The sequence below is a fragment of the Macrobrachium rosenbergii genome, chromosome 29 (genome assembly GCF_040412425.1).
Source record: "Macrobrachium rosenbergii isolate ZJJX-2024 chromosome 29, ASM4041242v1, whole genome shotgun sequence".
Classification (NCBI taxonomy): Eukaryota; Metazoa; Arthropoda; class Malacostraca; order Decapoda; family Palaemonidae; genus Macrobrachium; species Macrobrachium rosenbergii.
The window spans coordinates 25897259-25918267 of record NC_089769.1 but is presented as its reverse complement, the minus strand read 5'-3'; the positions used below and the strand labels follow the sequence as shown (position 1 = coordinate 25918267).

Below are 21009 nucleotides of genomic sequence, written 5' to 3'. Positions count from 1 at the left end.
CTTCGCCCCTCCCACTCTGGCCATGCACATAGTAGAAAAAGCCCCAGTGATACTGACAGAGTGTTGCTGCATCGCTGATACGTGGGAGACTCACCAACCTCAGGAGAGATCAATGTGGTGGAAAATCTATCCCCCTCCTTCCTCGCTGGTGCCCCTCCGCCGAAGAATGGGCACTCACAGAAACCCGTTGTGCGCGGGTTCTGTAGGAAAGTTGGGCATTCCACCAAGCAGTGCCGAAACAAGCAAGCAGCGCCTCTTAAATCCTCTCCCGGAAACCCACCAAATAACTTGCCTGTGCCCTCCACAGGGGCAGTGCAAAAAGATTTTAGCCAAAGCTATTGCATGGTGTGCAAGGTGTGTGGCCACTCTCCCTCATGGGTGAAGTGCCCTAAAAATAATAAATCAAATACTCCTGCCGTCCCCTTGGCTGTCACGAATTCGAGTCCTTGGGCCCTCCCGCCGAAGGTCCCATGTATATGGCCCCTCCCCAGGGCAGCTACCCTGCACACTGAGTCAAGGCATTCGATGATTCTGGCGTGCAAATCTCCCTCATACAAAGGGACAGAGTCCCCTATGGAGCTATCATCAACAGACGGAAACTCATCACAATCGAGGGAGTATATCAGTTTAAAATGATACTCCCTACTGTTCAACTGAGAGTCACAAGACCTCATCAATCTAAAATTTGCAATCCTGCAGTAGCAAGTTATCTTCCCAGAGGCTATGACGTCCTCCTGGGACAGGACTTTCAGTCCCCACCTAAGTCATGACAATCCAGGGGTCCACATTCCCCAACTCATTCCTCAGGCGCAAGTAATCCTCCACCGCCTTTCCCCTAGTCAATATCGGCGCCCCCTGGGTACCATAAGGACGTGAAGCTCCTACCAGTGCCACCTGAGTATGATGCACAATGGCCCCCTTGATCAATTCCTGATTCCCTAGCCGAGAACAACCATCGACGTAGGAGAGGTCCATGGAGGGAACACCATGGGCGTGGATAATTCCAGGCAGCTTACAGAGAGCTTCCGAGCTCTCCTGGCACCTGCGCCAACTTGGCACAGTGCCACCCCTTCATCCTCCGAACATCTTGGCACCTCTGTCCAGAAAGTGGATGTCAAGGTCCTCCACTACTCTCTTCATTCCCTTTTGTAACGCTCTTCCTTATTCTTTCCTATAGCATTTCCTTCCTCCCTGTGATTACTACTTACTTTTGTTCTACACATGGGAACACCCAACACGCCCACGCAAGCTCATGCCTTGCCTAGGCCCCATTTTACTTAATCACCTCTGCAAATGCAGAGTGCCACTGGTAGTTAGGCCACGTGCTTACCGCACCAGGAGGCATTTAAATACGATATGCCATTACCATCTGTTATTACTGTTACGAGTGCAAAAATGGCACAGTACCATGAGCATAGATGCTGGCAACTGATCCTTCCAGAGGAGTCGCACCCTCTGGTTACCTTTGCGGCCCCTTGGGCTAAGAAATGGCCTTAGCTGTCTTCCACATGCTACGGAATATAATTCTGGCATATGTAATAATTAACTTTATTCTACCCTCATTGGCTATTCTGAATATGTCATTTATTCTCTCTTGATTTTTGTAATAATCTCGAGTCTTAGACTCGTGCCCTTGGGTTTATAGTGCCACCTTTTGTAATACAAGGATCGTGGCCCACTATCCAGAAAGCAGTGTCCCGTCCCCTTTGCCTGCTTTAATTCTTTTCTTTTGTAATAATTGGAACTTCATTCCTCCCCCCCCTTTTTTTTTCTTCGTTTGCTTTGTTCATTTGTACATTAAATGAATACCATTAAAATTTCACCCCGACTAACAGAAAATCAAAAGCGTAAATTGGCTCCATCAAAAGCCAGTAAAATCATAAAAAATGGCGAAATACAAATCGCGGAAAATGGCAACCCTATAGTACATGAACCCCCTTCTAAAATTGGCGTCGTTTAAAGTTAGCGAATTAGAACTCGCGAATAATCTCTTTGCCTCGCTCACTCACCCAGCTGTCAAATTCCCGCTGTAAACTGTCAACTATCAAGTTAGCGATTTTTTTGAGCTATTAGCTACACCTTGAGTCTGTAGACCATTATTATCCGTTGATTGAAAATATGAATTGAGTATTGTCATTACAATTTATAGTAAAGGGGATATCATTTAAAACCAATGCTGTATTATCATTTAGACCGCCTCCTCAAGGCAAACTAACTACATGCCTCTAATCACTGTTTAGCATTAAGTGCATGAATATTTTAAGACTTTTATCTTAATGGTAACTCATACATTGTGTTAGTATTTTACAGCAACTTCTATATTCTTAGCCTCACAGGCTTCAGTAACTTATATTTTATCGAGTTTAGCTCTTGTGATTCTCAAATTCCAGGTAGTTAAAGTATCAGTCAAATTAGGTATTTAGTGACTTACAAACACCTTCACGTAATGGAAATTGCCTTGTTTTGTAAAATACAATGCACTCTCAAAAAAAATGTAAATATGATATTTTAATGATAAAATAAAGTTTGTTCATACTTACCTGGCAGATATATATATAGCTGTATTCTCCGAAGGTCCGACAGAATTTCAAATTTCGCGGCACACATGCAGTGGCCGGTCAGGTGGTTAGTACCCATTCCCGCCGCTGGGAGGCGGGTATCAGGAACCATTCCCATTTTCTATTCAGATTTTCTAACGCCACTGTCTCCTGAGGGGAGGAGGGAGGGCAATATAAATATATATATCTGCCAGGTAAGTATGAACAAACTTTATTTTATCATTAAAATATCATTTTGTTCATGAGACTTACCTGCCAGATATATATATAGCTGAATACCACCTTTGGAGGGGGTAGAGACAGCCAAGAAATAGGAAAAAACCAATTATTGGTAAAATTATTTTGGTTCCTTATCTGATAGCGTAGCTGACTGAGTGGTTACTGTCACTCTAGTCTGCTTCTGCTTTACTAGAGACCCCAGCGAGGTAGTGACCTATATAGCTGGCGACTTCTAGATGATCTGTCAACGGGGCGTGACCACAATGTGACTAGATCATAGCCCATACAAAGAGGACAAAAGAGCATTACTAACCACCTAACCAACACCTAAAGCGTTAGTTTGCAAAGGATTGGGAAGACTGCCTCCAGTAGTCGACCCAACAACCACAAAAACACAATTAAAAAGGGGATAGGATCAGAGTTACCCCTTGTCCCCAAGGTTGCTGAAGCAGCAATGTATGGTCCCAGCGAAAAGCAATTTCGTATGCTACCTAAACATCTTGCCAAGAGAGTGAGGCAAACACCGAATTGACTTCGCCAAAATGTGGCACTAAAAAATGTCACTGAGTACCATATTTTCTTTAACGCCATGGAGGTAGCAACTGCCCTCACCTCGTGAGCGTTAACTCTCAACAACTTGAAGTTGGAGTCGTCACAACTAGAGTGTGCGTCCTTAATGACGTCCTAATGAAGAATGCCAGTGCATTCTTCGACATAGGTTTAACTGGTTGCCTCACAGAACACCATAAAACATCCAATGGACCACGAGTGTCCTGTGTTCTTTTAAGGTAGTACTTGAGAGCTCTAACTGGACATAGAACTCCCTCAGGTTCCTGTCCAATAAGGTCTGCTAAACCTTTAATTTCAAAGTGTCTAGGCCAAGGGTTAGAAGACCTATCATTCTTAGCCAAGAACTTAGGGCTTAAAGAATAGACAGCATTGTGTTCCTTGAAGCCCACATGACGGCCTCGAACTTCTCTCACTCTTCCGCCAGAGCCGAGGAATGCCGTTTCGAGTAACATCCTTAAGAGATGCAGAGTGGAGAGGCTCAAAAGGACTAAACATAAAAACTTGAGCATTACGTCCAAGTTCCAAGCAGGGGAAATCAGCTGAGGAACCTTGGACGTCTTGAAAGAGCTCGTAAGATCGTGGAGGTCCTTATTGTCAGACAAAGCTAATCCTCTGTGTCTGAATACAATCGAAAGCATGCTCCGATAACACTTGATAGTCGGAACTGCTATATCGAGTTTTTCTCTTAAGTGAAAGGAGAAAATCCGCAACCTGGCTCACAGTGATAGAGGAAGAGGAAAAGCCCTTCTTTCTACACCAACCTTTGAAGGTTGCTCACTTCGCTAGAAATATCCTTTAGATGAAGAACTTCTGGCTCTAGCGATGGCCCGTGCCACCTGGCCAGAAAAACCCCTTCGCTCTGACCAAGTTTCGATAGTCTGAAAGCAGTCAGGTTCAGAGCGGGAGATTCAAAGATATCTCGTGAAGTGGGTTTGTATGAGCAGGTCTGCTCTCATAGGAAGGGTCCTCGGAACGTCTACCAACCAGAAGAGAAACTCCGAGAACCAGTGGTTCTGAAGGCCAAAACATGGGGATGAGAGTCATCCTCGTCCCTTGTGAGGCCGCGAACTTGCGTATGACTTCTCCCAGAATTTAGAACGGGGGAAAAGGCGTAAACATCTATTCCCGTCCAATCCCAGGGAAGAGCAACTATCGCAACTGCCCCAGGGTCGAGTACAGATGAGCTTTACAGAGGGAGCCTCGCTGTTCTTGGAGGTCGTGAAAATATCCACAAGATGGCGACCCCAAAATTTCCAAAATCTTGGCAAACCTCCTGATGAAGGGTCCATTCCTTCGGCAGGAGTTGATGGCGCCAACAGAGCAGGTCTGCTCGAACATTTTCGACCTCTGCCACAAAACTTGTGAGAATCGAAATGTTGCGAGCATAGGCTCAAAGAATAATCTCTCTTGCAAGGCTGAACAGGAACAAGTATTGTCCGAGTTTGCTAGAACTACACGATTGCAAAACTTGGACCTCGAAGAATTGGCGAGCTAAAAGATAGCCGCCAAATCTTTGAAGTCGATGTGCCAGGACACCTGTTCCCTCTCTCCAGGTTCCTAACACTTTCTCTCCCTCTAGTGTTGCCCCCAACCTGTTGACGACCCGTCGGAAAACAACACTAGGTTGGGGTTCAGAAGCTTGAGGGAGATCCCTTTCTGCAATTCCGTTGGATCGAGCCACCACCACAGATCCTCTTTATATAAGGAAGAATTCTCAATTCCTCTTTCAAGTCTTCCTTGCTTTGTCAGTTCTCCAACAAAAGAACTGAAGAGGCCTGAGATGCAGACTCCCAGAAAACAAACTTCTCCAGCGAGGAAATGGTCCCCAGCAGACTCATTCCTTCCTTCACCTAGCATGTTTCCTTTTCCAGGAAGGCCGAAACTTTTTCGTACATAGAAGTTGCCGTTCTTGCGACGGAGACGCTATAAAAGCCGCTGAATAGATCTGAATTCCCAGACACAATGGACAGTGAGGGGATCAGCTGCGACTTCTCCACAGACCAGAAGTCCCAGGGACTTCACGAGTTGCAGAGTCAACTGAAGGTCCTCCAGATACCTTTCGCTTCGACGCTCCGAATCAACCAGTCGTCCAAGTAGAGTGAGATCCTGACGTGCGAAAGATGCAACTGCATCGCAACGTTTTTCATGAGACGATGTAAACACCCTCGGAGCAAAATGTGACGCCAACAGCATCTGGTGTTCCCAGGCGGTCAACCATCCAAGTACTGACCAGACCCAACGTTGCTTAACTTCGCTGATCGGACGAGAAGCGGTGTTTTCAACGTGGTATGGCCGTTGTGCAGAGTCCAAAGCAGAGAGCCCTGAACTGGTACGTCTAGTCCCCAAGACAACCTGAGATACTTCACCGAACGTGGATGAATTGGGGCGTGAAGATAAGTATCTTGGAGATCCAAAGATACCATCAATCCCCGGGATGAAGGGCTCCTAGTATTGACTGTTTGGTCTCCATCTTGAACTTTTCCTTCCGGACCAAGTTGTTCGACCTGTTGACGTCTAAGACGGGTCTCCAGCCTACTGAAAGTTTCAGGGACTAGAAACAATCTGTAGTAAAATCCCGGGAACACCGAGTCAATATCTGTTCCACTGCTCTCCGCTCGAACATCTGTTCAAGCAGGTCAAACAATTTTCTGTTTGACAGGAAGGCAGTTGGGAAACAAAAACAAAGAGGAGACAGGAAGGGAATCAAGTAACCTCTCTCTAACAGTAGGAGGGACCAAACGTCTGCCCCTCACTCTTTCCAGGCTTGTGCAAAATGAAGCCTGGTTGCAAAGGGAGTCTGGAGATGAAGGGAGTCACTTGCTACCTCTCTTGGAAGTGACATTCCTTCGGGAAAAAAACTCTTTCTCGTGGTGCGGGTCTCGTGTTGCTTCCCATGGAAGCCCCTTTGTTATGCAAACATTTAGCTTTCGTTTACTTTTTGTATCTGAGATCGGTGCAAGCGTTATGAAGGAGATGCAGTTTGAATGTCGATAACTTTAGTTTTGAGAAAAACGATATTTTTTGCTTCTCTGTGTATTTATTTGCTTGCCGTTACACAGTTTGATGTTTTTATGACATAATGAAAAGCCAAAAAATAGACCTGCAAAGTAATATAACTTCGCTAAATGAAGCTAAATGAAGCGAGTGTCAAAACACGGCTGAGGTTGGCCAGCGCAACGTTTTACTTAGTCAAGCTCTGAGCTGCTACTGACTGACTGCCACTGACTGCCCTTCGGCATTCCTGTCTTTCGCTGATGCGTACTATGTCCAAAGGTTGCCATAGATCGCATTAGATATTATTTCATAGCTAAAAGGAAATTACCACCGATATACTGACAATATCCTTACATTATATGAAAAATGAGATTTGACTATGATAGGTTACTGTTTTGTTTATAACTTCTAACTGTGGCGAACTTTTAAATAAAACTTTCTGAGAAGATAGTCAGGATATGTATGATGCCATATATAAATATCCCAGAAAATTTTATTTCCGATTTTTTTCGTCAAACGCTCCCCTTAAGACAAAGACAACTGCGAGGGTGGAGAGAGAGGAGCCGACGGTTGAAAAGTCTCAGGAAACAGATCCCTAAGAAAAAGCCAGAGTCTGATAATCAGAGGAAGAAGAAGACGAAAGAAGTTTCTCTTCATACAAAGGCTGTGACGAAAGAGGATGTTCTTCCGCAGCTGGTGGGTCTTGAGTGAGTGGTGAAAGTAGTTCGATTCGCCGATCGTAGCGGGAACTCCCGCGAACGAAGAAGTCGTCAACTAGAGAACGTATAGTAAACATAAAAAAATGTGGAACGCTTCACGATTAGCGTGTCATCCTTGGCGCAAGAGCCACGCTAATCTTCTCTGTATCGTTCCAATTAGTATATGTACTGCCGAAGCAAGTACTGGCTAAATTAAGAAGGACATCAAATGTTGAAGCGGTAGTTGTGCGACATGATGAACAACTGGAGCGGTGTCAACACAAGACTTGAAGCTATACGGCGGCCCGGCGCGGGAGCGTCATGGCGTGGCGCGGAGAGGCCCGTGGCAAGTACTAGAAGAGAGTCACAGCGTGGCGCGGCGTCATGGCTAGCACGCGCCGAGCGCCAAGGTGAGGAGCGCGTGAAGCGTGAGAAGCGCCGAAGAGCAAGACGCGCTCCCTGGCGCGAGACAAGAGAAAAGGCCAACACCTCAACTCGGGGAAGACGAATAGGAAGCCACTAAACACTCTCTAGAAGACAGACGCTCTGTATCGTTCCCGAAGCGGGAGACGAAGGTGAAAGTCTGTACCTCTTAACAGGCAGATTCGAATCTTGAAAGGTTCATGAGAGCATCCAGCTGTTGTTGCAAACCCAACAAAATCTTACGCGTTGGAGAAGCCACTCTCTCGGAGAAGGGCTGAACCTGAGAGAAAGGAAAGGGGCGAGAGACGATACTTCCTTCCACAGGGAAGAAGCTCTAGCCCTTGCCTTAGCGCGACAGGGGTCGAGTAGAGTGATCATTCGAAAAACACTTTATTCTCTTCTGCAGAGGAATATCCACGCAACTTTCGGGGAAGAGTACAAACGTCTAGAGGAAGAGGACGTGAAGCGTCCTCTCCTCTAAGCTTCTCTTAAGAGGGCGAGAGTCCAACCGAGCTCCAACCCCGTGGCGGGAGGAGGACGTGTCAGAGGACGAGAAGCAATCCTTCAGGATGCGTGCCTGAGCACGATCCCTGGCAGCCTGGGTAGCGTCATCAGGACCTGCCGAAGGGACGCCAGATCGGTGGAAGCCCCGTAACCCTCATGCGGCTTTCGACATGCCCCCTCCTGGTCCTGGGAGTTCGACAGAGGTCCAGGCCTAGAGGCATTATAGGGCCGATCTGACGCCCCCTCCACAACACTAGGGGCACTAGCACAAACACTATGCGTTTGAATTGCATTCACTTTAGTTTCAAGAGCACGCATTGACTCCACACGAGAGCCAGGGAATTACCTTCTGCAGCAACAAACTACAGGGTTAATAATAAATTACTACTTACTAGTAGGAGAAAACCCTGACTGTCCAACTAAGGATGCACTCTAGGAGGAAGATTTCCTCAGCCTATCACGCTCCAATTTAAGCATATAGGCTTCATATTTCTTCCACTCACCCTCAGACAATCCCACACATTCATTACCGATTATCATAGAGCACTGAACACCCTTACATATCATACATAAAGAGTGAGGAACTATCAAAGTCTTCGATAGCCTCACCTTACATTCACCTGCTACAGACTCGATAGCTAGAGGTAAGACATCTTAATTATAAGAAAAGTCAAAAGCAAAATCAAAAACGGTCCACAAAGAGCGTATGCCAAGTCACAGATCCAGTCGAATACCAAAAACAACCAAAATACTTAAGTGACAACAAATTTCCCTGAAATCAAAAGGCGGAGGAACTGCCAACAAGTGTTGACAGTCCGGCGACAGAGAAAATCTGAATAGAAAATGGGAATGGTTCCTGATACCGCCTCCCAGCGGCGGAATGGGTACTAACCACCTGACCGGCCACTGCGTGTGCCGCGAAATTTGAAATTCTGTCGGACCTTTTGGAGAATACAGCTATATATATATCTGGCAGGTAAGTCTCATGAACAAATGTTCAGTTCATTCCTCAGTGAGATATCATATACTTTGTGTGCCGCAGAGACTTAAATGAACAAATTATAATTAAATATCAATACAAAGTAATGTCAGTTTGTGTTGGAAGTATATATCCTAGTAATGTAACGTAAAGCATCTTTTCCGACTTCTTGATTATCAACATTTGCACCCGAATGAAGGTGCGTATGTTATCTTCCATGGGGAGCTATTATATTTAGCAAGAAGTCGCTAAAAGCCAACCCTTTAGAACACTGAGAGTGGGATTGTTGCTGTATAGCCGACCCAAGTTGACCCAGATACCAACACATAAAAGCTTATCAGTATTCTGATCTGTCCCCTTCCCTTTATCTGGGACAGACATTTGGATAGCACAGTCTAAAGGGGCAAGGATAAGAGGTTGAGTGCCACTTCCTTAAGCACCTTAAATGAACTAAGCTGCTTAAAACAACCATTCTATGAGGCAGAGTGATTGCGCTCAATTGTCTTTCCACAGGACACCTGGGGAGATGCAAGCAGATGGTCAAGACACCTGGAAGATGACACATCTTGGATGGAGTCACCATACGGGCCCGACATTGGGGCCCCTACCCTCGGCAGATGCCTTAAAAGGAGCCAGGACAGGAAGATCTTTGAAGTTAGCAGTTAGCTAAAGTACAAGTGAAGGCTTTTCAGTCATGACATTTTGCCCTTAGAAGTGTTTATTGAGTGCTAGTATAATATCTCTGTATCCATTGTGCCATTTTACCCAGTGCTATTTCAAGTGTTTTGTGTTCCAGTGTTAAGTGTTCATTCATTCCTCAAGACCTTGGCACCCTCACTGCAGTCTCGATCCATCTGTAAGTTTTATATTTTCCCTTACTGGAGTGTAATTCTTAAATCTCTCTTGCAGAGGGACCCATTTGCCGTGGACTCTTCTTGGGCTGTGCCTTGCGGCCATTCAAGTCCCTAGTAGGAAGACCTCCAGGCTTTGCAAGCCTCAACATTATTTACTTTTCCATTTTTTTTTTATCCTTTTATTGTAAATACAATTACTGTACACTAGTTAACTCCAGTGTTTATGTAACACTCCCTCATGAAGTAGAGCCCTAAGCTTATATGAAACATCCCTTGTTTCTTTTCTTTTTATGATTCCTTGGACAGTAAAGTCAGATTTTCAAGGCCAAGTGAGTAAAATTCTGTTGCTGACCTGTTAAAGTGTTCTACAAATCCAGAAAACCAGGAAAAATCATAACAATATATATATATATATATATATATATATATATATAGACATATATATAGCCTATATATATTCATTTATATAATATATATATATGTATATACATGATTATATATATATGTATTATATATATTCAGTATATATGTATATATATACATATGTATATATAATTATATAAATATATATATATATATATATATATATATATATATATATATATATATATATATATGAAGATAAAAAGACAAATAAAACACTATTTGAACATTGCAACCTCATATTTTGAGCACTTCCTTCTGGCGCCATTACGTTCACTGGTAAAATATGAACACATGATGTGTTACAAGAGTATATATACAAAGCAAATATAGGTGTGGCAGTATATATACTCTTGTAACACATCATCTCCCATATTTTACCAGTGAGCAGGGTCACAGAATGCTCAAAATATATGGTTGCAAATGTTCAAATAGTGTTTTATTTGCCTTTTTCATCTTCATATTAAACTCTTGTAATACATTAAAAGATATATATATATATATATATATATATATATATATATATATATATATATATATATATATATGTATATATATATATATATATATATATATATATATATATATATATATATATATATATATATATATATATGTATATATATATATATATGTATGTATATATATATATATAAATATATATATATATATATATATATATATATATATATATATATATATATATATATATATATATATGTATGTATATATATATATATATATATATATATATATATATATATATATATATATATATATATATATGTATAAATATTTATCAGTGCAAGGTTTTTTCATAACAAAAATTCATTATTATATTCTATCAATGTAATGTTTTCTCCATAACCTATAAGAAACAGTATATGCTACCTATAAAAAATAGTAGGCTATATGCTATCAGCGCGAAATTATTTTCGTAATAAATTACAAAAATTAATGACCTAATGAGGTTAGGTCTGGACATGGTATTCTAGGAAAGGTTTGTTCCCATCGTTTGACACTCACCCTAAAGTTTTCCTCATAACCTATATAAATACATGCTATCAATATAAATCTTCTACATGACCTATATACGCTATCACTTCCGTTCAGACATTGGCGAGCAAATAAACAAACAAATACGACGATTAAGTAAACAAACGATGAACAACCAAGTCTACACAAGTCACGAGTCAGACGACAACAACTCACTGCAGTAAAATGAAGCTTTGTCGTCTTATATGAATATTATATTATGAAAAATAGTAATCACTAATTAGAATACCACTAACTTGAATATGACTAATACAGGAAAACAAATCCCTTACTTAGATATGGGCGTTCTGGTGTTGTTGCTATCCCAGGCGAGACAATTTCCGTTTGCTTCGCCCCTCTCTTGTAACAAACTTAGAGACGCAGCCGTTCAAATTTCTCCCTCATAAGGGTGGTACTTCTCTTGCTTATGGCAATGGAATTGCGTGAATGCACTACACGGTCAGAAAATTCGGAAAGGGAATGTGTCACAAAGCACTAGGATTTCACTTGAACCAGAACCACACAGTACACAAATAGAGAAGGTTTGTTGGGAAAACCCGACGCTCTGTTTGGAATTGTTATCTACTTATATAATTTCATATTTCCGAAAATACGCAGTAAAAGTATGCCAAGAAACATAAATTATTATACGTATACTAGCTGGCATGGTAAAGCTATAATAACGAGTCCAAAACATCGAGATACATGGATATATTATTTTTTTTATATATATTTTCTTATATTTTTTTTAGAGAACGAACAACCTCTTATCGTAGAAAATGGGTAGTTTTAGTAGGATACTGAAATAAATTTCTCATTTTCTAATATCCAGAGTTGGCAAGTCAAAATAACATTGTACGACAATTTGTCGCTCAATGTCGCTCGCAGGACGATATCGAGATACATGTATACATATTTACTCTGATATTATATTTTTTTAGAGAGAGAGTCAGTTTTTATCGTAGATAATGTTCATTTTAGTGGGAAAGCAAAGTATATTTCTCACTTCCACCTAAAAAGTCATACAGAAGTTTTGCGACAATTTTTCGCTCAATGCCGCTCAAATGCCGGTAAATGCTGTGTACAAAAATGAAAAAATACCCACTTGAAAATTTTTGTTAGCAACAATAATTCAGGACCTGTTTATTTAGACATATACCAGTCCAAAACTGTAAAAATACAAAAATTTATAATTCCTCGAAATTCGGCGATAGGTGCCGTGGATATTAGCAATTAACACTTAACAAAAATAACACCATAAAGATTTATATGACACAAGGCAGTGCGCGCATTCACCTTCATGTTACAGACTAAAGCATAAAATATGAGAACTGAAAACCTTTTATACCTTTGTCCTACCAGGACACACTGCAAGACAAATTTACTGTCACCTTGTTGCAAAGAAAACACTTTACGGTTACATAGGGAATGCTGAAGGCTGAGAGGGAACAATATGAAAGAGCAAATGCTGCGAGATGCTTACTCTACTTGAAATGAAAATATTAACACTTCACTTATTTTCTCAGAACTCCAAGGGGTGGAAATATCAGAAAGAATGGAAATTATAGTGAAAGAATGGGTGTCGTAACAAACTCCAAATTCAGACTGTACCTTTCCAGTAGGATGCGTTGTCTTGATGTGTAGGCCAGACTTTGTGCAATAAGGCAAGGGATTTTGCTGGGGCTATGTGAGCACAGCAAAGTTTGACTGGGCCAGAAAGGGGGAGGGCGGTTGGAGACTGACCTGGCAAGGACTTTACTTGATTCTGGCTGTTAACGAACTTCTTGCATGTCCCCTGGTCAGGTCCTTGTATAGCCTCTGCTCCCACCTCCAGCTCCCATGTTTTGGCAGCATCCACAGGAGCTGTGCTGGAACAAGGAGATGAACGACAGTACCCAGGAGAAGCTGAACGTTAACAAAGGCGGGATTAAGGCTTAGAGAGGATGGCCAGAGATTTTTTTTCGTGAAGGGCCGAGGATTTAGCAGGTGCTAATGTCGGGGGTGCTTTGATGGCTCCTTGTTCCTCGCTTCTGGGTGGTCATGAAGTTGACTCATGTCTGTTCTGTACATGCTTTATTCTTTAATGTTAATTCTAAAATAAGTGGAGCTTCATGTACTATTGCAAATAACAATTGCATGTTAATATATATATATATATATATATATATAAATATATATATATATATATATATATATATATATATATATATATATATATATATATATATATATATATATATTGGTATGTATATATATAATTATATATATATATATATATATATATATATATATATATATATATATATATATATATATATATATATATATATATACATATATTAGATTTTTGTTTGTGCTTTTGAGCATAAGTCGTTATAAGAGCAATAAAAAAGAGTAATGTTTGGCTGAAATCTGGATAATTTTGTTGTTCTTATATACCCAGACAAAACACATGACTATAATTAACTTATTTGCAGATGCTATTAAATCACTTGGATCGAGAAGAGCAATCAAGAAATTAAGGTTCTACTATATGCTACTGAGTCCCTGGGTAATCATTTACTGTAACTATTACTATTGTAAATCACACCAGTCCACTTGTTAACGATAGTAACCCAACCACTCGAAATACCTTGTATCTTTTGTTAATATTATTATTATTATTATTATTATTATTATTATTATTATTATTATTATTATTATTATTATTATTATTATTATTATTATTATTATTATTATTTATAGTAATGATAATAATAATAATAATAATAATAATATATAATTATAATAATAACAGAAAACTAATGTTTTCCTATAAATAAAGGTGTGATAAATTCTATTGTATTTCTTACATAGTACTCTACTGTAAATATAGCTTATCGTGAAATATACCGTGATAAATCAATTTCCCATTTTTTCATCTCCCTCATCGGAGTTTTCCCTATTTAGGACGAAGTTTGTAACTAGTTCAATCGGTTAAATGAAGAGGAGTCGCCTAATTAGTGAAACTCTTCCATTCTCTCGAGAGGGAACCTAAAAAAAAAAAGAGAAGAAAAAACTTAGGAGTATCTTCACTGACGAGGAGAGAAAAGTTTTTGGGAAGTTCAGAAAGATTGTAACTCGTAAGCAACCCAAATTTTTCTCAATCATGGGGAGGCTTCCACATTAAATGTTCTTTTGTTGGATATATTTATGTCTTGTTCGTTATGTTATTTTAAATCGATTTCGTTTCTTTCTTAGCAGGAATGAATTTGATTTTGTCGGTTAGGTCTTTGAGGATTGAAAGGATTTTTTCAAAAATTCTGGCCACGGAAATGAACTGACTAATGAGTCTGCGCGTTAGATTTGGGATAAAGGTATAAAGTTCTCACTTATAAAAATAGCGATGTTTGAGCTCATTCCAACTTTATTGGTTTTGGGCACATCTTGAGATTATTAATTCCCAGCAGGCATCATAGTGAAGAAAAGATAAGCAGGATGAAGATATATTTGCTCTTCTGTATTTCACTCCGAAAAATAGTGATTTATTTAACATTACAGGTCGATTAGGTATTTCATGTGAAACGTTTGGTTAGAGTAATAATCCTCTTATTCCACATAATGACTAAAATAAAGAAACTAAGTTTAATATTATTTTTCTTTTTGTTTTAGAATGTAGTTTTGTTATAGTACCTAAAAATATACAAGTGCCAAAACATAGTCACCAGGATCATTTTCGAGAATTAAAACTCTATATGGTTTCCTTCAGTGATGTTCAGAGCCCCTCTTCTCGAGGATTTTTGAAAGCGTATTCAACAACCATAAGGAAATTGAAATGAAATTGAGTAACGGAAAGTGCAAGATTATCAGATAATGACCATCGGAGACGTGATGGCGGAAAAGAAACCAACCACATATGCGTGATATTATTCTGTACAACTAAAACAATGCTTAATTAATGATCCCGGTCTTCTGGATGCAAAAGAAAAGGATTGATATTGATGTAAAACTGTCCTTAATGATAGGCAAATGAAATAAAAATAAGAGGTCATGGTTCAACAATTGTTAAAATCCGGAATCCAAAACCAGAGGACCTTGTAGCTTAGACATCATAACAAGATCTGAGAAAGAGATGCTAAGCGAATCTGTAAAATCTTCACTCTAGTGCGTGACTGCAAAACCGGGGATCCCACGTATTTGCATTGCACGTAAACAGTATACAAGCGCTGCTAAGTGATTACTGTGTAACATTAATATGAAAACATCTGCAACTGAATAAACATATTATGCATTATCTCAACAAATGTATTTATGTATATATATGTGTATATATATAATGTATATAAATATATATATATATATATATATATATATATATATATATATATATATATATATATATATATATATATATATATATATATATATAAAACCAGTGGTTGAAGAAATGCATACACACAAGTCCTGTTACCATTTGTTGCGTCCGTAATGACCAAGACTAAATCTTCAATAATTGACTGCCCAGATGTCTCGATGTATTTCGTTATATGACGCGCTCCCTAAGCTTCTAATCAAGTAGGATTGGCATGCCAGCCTAATGAGGCCTCATCAACCAGTGTTGTTCACTTCGGATTTAAGAATTCATTCTAATATTCTCAGCCTGCTGATTTCATGCAAATCTGAATTTGTTTGAAACAGTTGTTGTCATTATTATTATTATTATTATTATTATTATTATTATTATTATTATTATTATTATTATTATTTATTATTATATGGGATTTATAAAGAGCACTGCGGTTGTAGGTTGTAAGCAAGGTCTCATCCAAAATATGTATTTTCAGAAGTACTGGAATGGGTGTTTTCTACCAATCAAGATTCCAGTTTTAGTTCGGCACCTAAGCACTCGGGTGTTCCAGGGATTCACCAGGGAGCTGACTACAAAACCATTCATCACAACATTAAGAATTTCCCATTGCACGGAAAGAAGACTGAGGATTTATATGGAATTTTCAAAGATAACCTTGTATGGTAGTGAGAGAAAAAGATTATCGAGCCACCTTTTATATGGACCTACAGTAATGCGCCAAGAGTATGCGAGTCTGCCCTGAAATGGCTGACAGTTGGATCATACCTGAATCACTCGTGATTCTCTCTTTGCGATTCCAATCCATCTAATTATGTATGGCCTGGGGTAGTTCCATTTAGATACAAAGAGTTTACTTGGGGACACCAAAAGGCAATCATAGTATATACAATTATCAAAAGATATGCTCTTTCATGCTTACCATGGAAATTTCATATGTTTATAAAAAATTTCATGAACGTGCAAGCAGAATGTTTTCAAGGAATCTAGGCCCCCTTATATATATATATATATATATATATATATATATATATATATATATATATATATATATATATATAGAGAGAGAGAGAGAGAGAGAGAGAGAGAGAGAGAGAGAGAGAGAGAGAGAGAGAGAAATTTGAAATTTAACAACGTTTTCTGGTGACGAAAACGACTTAGAAGATAGAACTTTTGAATATGCTGATGATGACATCCGTGTTATCGTAGGCATAACTTTTGGAGTTATGCTCCTCTTTTTGATAGACCTAATCCGTACTTTCTCTTAGCCTGCCTTTTGATAGGAGAGAAAATTCGTCTATTTCACACTGGGCTGATTTTAATCGGGATTCTTGCTTCATCTCACTACAGTTTTTGTCGTTAACAAGCAGCGCTAATCTGCTTTCTCTCCACATACTTTTCCTATTAAAAGAAGCCGACAAATCATTTCAGTGGCTGGAGTTCCCCACGATACCTGTTCACTATTCAGTCCAACCTCTTGTATCGCCGACCTCAGGGATATTTCTGAATAGGGCTTCCGAGATCCAGGCCCTTTTAATTAAGAGATCTTTAGACTAAATCTCTGGCCATTTCTCTCTCTAGTTTACTTTTGCTTGATATATTTTGTTAAGTAATAAAAATAGTACTTTGAATCTCAGCTCATAATTAAGTGTCGTATTGCTCACTATGATAAACCAGTAAAATAAGAATTGTAAATTGTGACTCAAGTATTCGCTAAAGCTGTCGGAAGTATTTCTTCTCATTTTTGCAGGTATATTTCAGGATAAAATAAAAAAAAAAACGCTCAAAATTTGGGGAGTGTTATTTTATCATGTTGCTTTTGATAAGGGTACTGACTGTGGTTTTGTTTAATCAGTATTAGAGTCGCTCAAGGTAAGCAAGTATTCATAAGTCACATGCGTCCACGAAACAGAGTGGCCGTTGAAAAAGAAAAGAAAATCATAGTTAAGTGAATATCAAAATACAGGATAAACAAATTCTGCGAACCAAACAAATATATCCTTAAGTATAAACTTCAACGGAAGTCATAAATACGCTTTGAAGTAGTTTTAGTTGTTCTCACGTATATTAGCATCAGTATCAGTAACACAGATCGGGGGATTCGACATTGCGCGGTGCAAAAACTTTCTTTTATTCGAATTTCATGAACATATGTATGGATACCCTTTATTATTATGTTTTACTTCAGCTTCTGAATAACTTAAGACGATTTCTCTTTCTCTCTCTCTCTCTCTCTCTCCCTTCGGCGTGTCTCAGATGACTTTCTAACCAGCGACCTTTCCACGAACAAAGAATATTGTGACGCTCGTAAACAGGGTGCTAGAAAGCACTTAAGAATTTCCATTCTCTTGGATTACGATGTAATGAAAAGAAACTCAACAAGTACTTTCTTGTATGGATTTTTTTCTGACGTACATTATATCTGCTGTTTGAAAATAACATAGATACCTTTTGCACATGAAGAGATTACATTTACTTGGGGAACAAGACGAACTTTATGAACAGATGACTTATCAATAGAAAGATTTGTAAACGATGGCGTTAGTCAAACCTAGAATATAGTAGCACCCATAAAATGAGATAAGTCTGAAACATTTTTTTTCCAGCTAAACCTGGTTTCAGTAAATCAGTTAGATAAAAGGCTCACGCGAGAAAACCTGTAGTCTTTGTTTGGGCCTTCATTTTTTGCTTTAGTCTGTGGGATCAATTTTCCGTACATTTCAACAATGAAATAAATCCAGTGTATAACATCAGGATCTTCCAACTTTTCTTAAAACAGAGATTACTAGTAGGATCCGAAAGCAATCACCGCAGTTAGTCGCCTGCCAGATTACATCAGTCTTTAAAATATGTCTGCCTCTACAAATATTTTGGGATTGTGAAGCCTGACGTAGGAAGCTCAGTCTTTATCAAGAACATGTACGGGTACAGCTACAAAAGGCTGCAGCTTTTCTCAGATCATTACAAACAGTATTGGCTTTTACAAGTAACAAAAAGATTTAAAAATCAGTCTCAAAAAGGTTATCTATGATTTTAATGAAGAATTTTATTATTCAGCTATTTTCCACAAATTTCTGGAGATTCCTTATATTGAAAAAGGTGGTATCCTTTTGAGAGCTACTGTAGCTTCTTAAAATTGCCCGAAAAAATTTGGCTTAGTGTCCAAAGCTACACTGCAACACCTGGTGTAGATAAGTATGCAACAGCATTCCTACTGTTATAAAAAAAATGGTTGATATGGCAATTATTTAGTTATCGGATAATTCATCAGTTAATTCTGTCTCATGGAACGTGAAAAGATATGCGAAATGAAAAAGATACAAATTTCAGTAAGTGAGTCAGAAAGTATTTTACATTGATTTACTGGAAGCATCATCTTCTAAAACCTATTTTCTTCTTCATTCGTGGAAAAGATGCCACCTATTTTCTCAGGGGTTCAGAGAAAAATTAATTGCCCGTCTCTGTTCTTATCTTAACGTTGTTCAGACATGAGGAGGAATCAGGCTGATTAAATCTATTTTACCTTGATTTCTTTATGGTAGAATTCTGAGAGCCTTCTACTGATGTATAGACTTGCAGTTTCTTTTCTTTACAAGTAGTATATATATATATAATATATATATATATATATATATATATATATATATATATATATATATATATATATATATATATATAAATACACAAATACAAGTAGTATATATATATATATATATATATATATATATATATATACACACAAATACAAGTAGTATATATATATATATATATATATATATATATATATATATATATATATATATACATATATAAATTAGAGCCCCACCCTCTACAGCATAAGCTAAAACTGATATGGACAAAAACAAAAGTAATTCAGAACAGGTATTTATTTAAGTTTCTCTCTGAGTATTTAATATTTTGTGTGGCCTCCATCTGCCTATACCACAACCTTCATTCTTGAGTGGTATGATTTTAGCAAATCGCAAAAAAGCTGAAACTCAAACTCCATTTCCCTGAGCACTTCGGCCACCTCTCTTCGCAGGTCATTGAGGCTTGGTATACCATCATAGCTCACTGTGCGTGCATCAACACGATCCTTTAAGATACTACCAATGTTTTCACACACATTAAGGTCAGGGGAGCTACCTGGAAATTCACTTGACGAGAAGGAATTGATACCACTGTTTCGAAGCAACTCCTGTGTCTGAAGAGCCTTGAAACATGGTGCCTTATCATGCAAAAATGTGACTTCTTCAACAGATAACACATTTTCAGGATCTTTGAGGAAAGGAAATTCCACCAGTAAGCACAGTTTCTCTGAAGTATTCGCCATTCCATGACTGTCCTTTTTCTTTGATGATCCACATTAACTGTTTGGCTGTGAAACAGAGAAAAATTCCCAAACATTCAGGAAATTTCACAACTTGGCGATAGCACACGTCATCGTTGATATCATCCAACTTTGCAGCCCAAAGGATGTCATTTTTATGATTTGGCTTCCTGACTGTGTAAATGAAGAATTCATCTGATGCGGCAACATGGAGAAAGTCCGAATCATCCCAATCTTTAAGAAATGAACCACAAAACCATGCACGGTCTTCTCTCTGTTGCTGAGTGATGTTGGGCTTGCTGATAACATGAAATGGCTTGATACCAGATTTTTTCAACTCACGATATACAGCACTATATCTTCTCTTCTTTCCCCTTTTTGTTTCTAGTTCAAGCGCCAATTTACGTAAAAACTTTCTTGGTCTACCCACTGCCTCAGCTGTGATGTCTTTTGACTCCTGAGAAAGGACTTCAAACCTTCCAAGATTCTCACTCTTTTCGCGATGACAGTCATATGGATTTTTGTTCCAGTTTCTTTTAACAAAGGATTCATATCTTTTGATGTATTTAGCTATCCAGGAACGTGAATGAAGGATGCGCCAGCATCCCTGGCCTCTCTGAAGGTTATAGCCCCACTCAGTTGATCCATCTGATTTCCTCCGAGTTGTTAGCCATGGCTGTATCTAACTCAGTCACTCAGTCTGAAAATACATAAATGTAAAATGAAAAATAGCTTAATAGAAACTTAAAAGAACGTACTTAGAGATAGGCTATAGCAGAAAACTTTATAACTTTCCATTTGTTCTGTGGAGGGGGCCCCAATTTCTGAAACACCTGGTATATATTTATATATATATATATATATATATATATATATATATATATATATACTGTATATATATATATATATATATATATATATATATATATATATATATATATATATATCAACTAAAAAATTCCCCTTTGGTAACATATATGAAAATATATTATTTCCGAGGTAGAGCGAATTGATATTAAAGGACGTTTGTAGTTTAATGCTTGTATATGAATCACGGTGATGTGATAAAAACTTCAT

At 38.6% G+C, this 21009-nt stretch overlaps 2 non-coding genes across 2 annotated transcripts; both read right to left on the bottom strand.

Annotated features, from left to right (window-relative positions):
- Positions 1-5528: 5528 nt before the first annotated feature.
- Positions 5529-5647, bottom strand: LOC136854688 (5S ribosomal RNA). The gene has a single exon (XR_010857771.1). It is a non-coding gene; the product is annotated as a 5S ribosomal RNA (ribosomal RNA).
- Positions 5648-7139: 1492 nt separating this feature from the next.
- On the bottom strand, positions 7140-7244 carry LOC136854689 (U6 spliceosomal RNA). Its single transcript, XR_010857772.1, has one exon. It is a non-coding gene; the product is annotated as a U6 spliceosomal RNA (small nuclear RNA).
- Positions 7245-21009: the final 13765 nt, after the last annotated feature.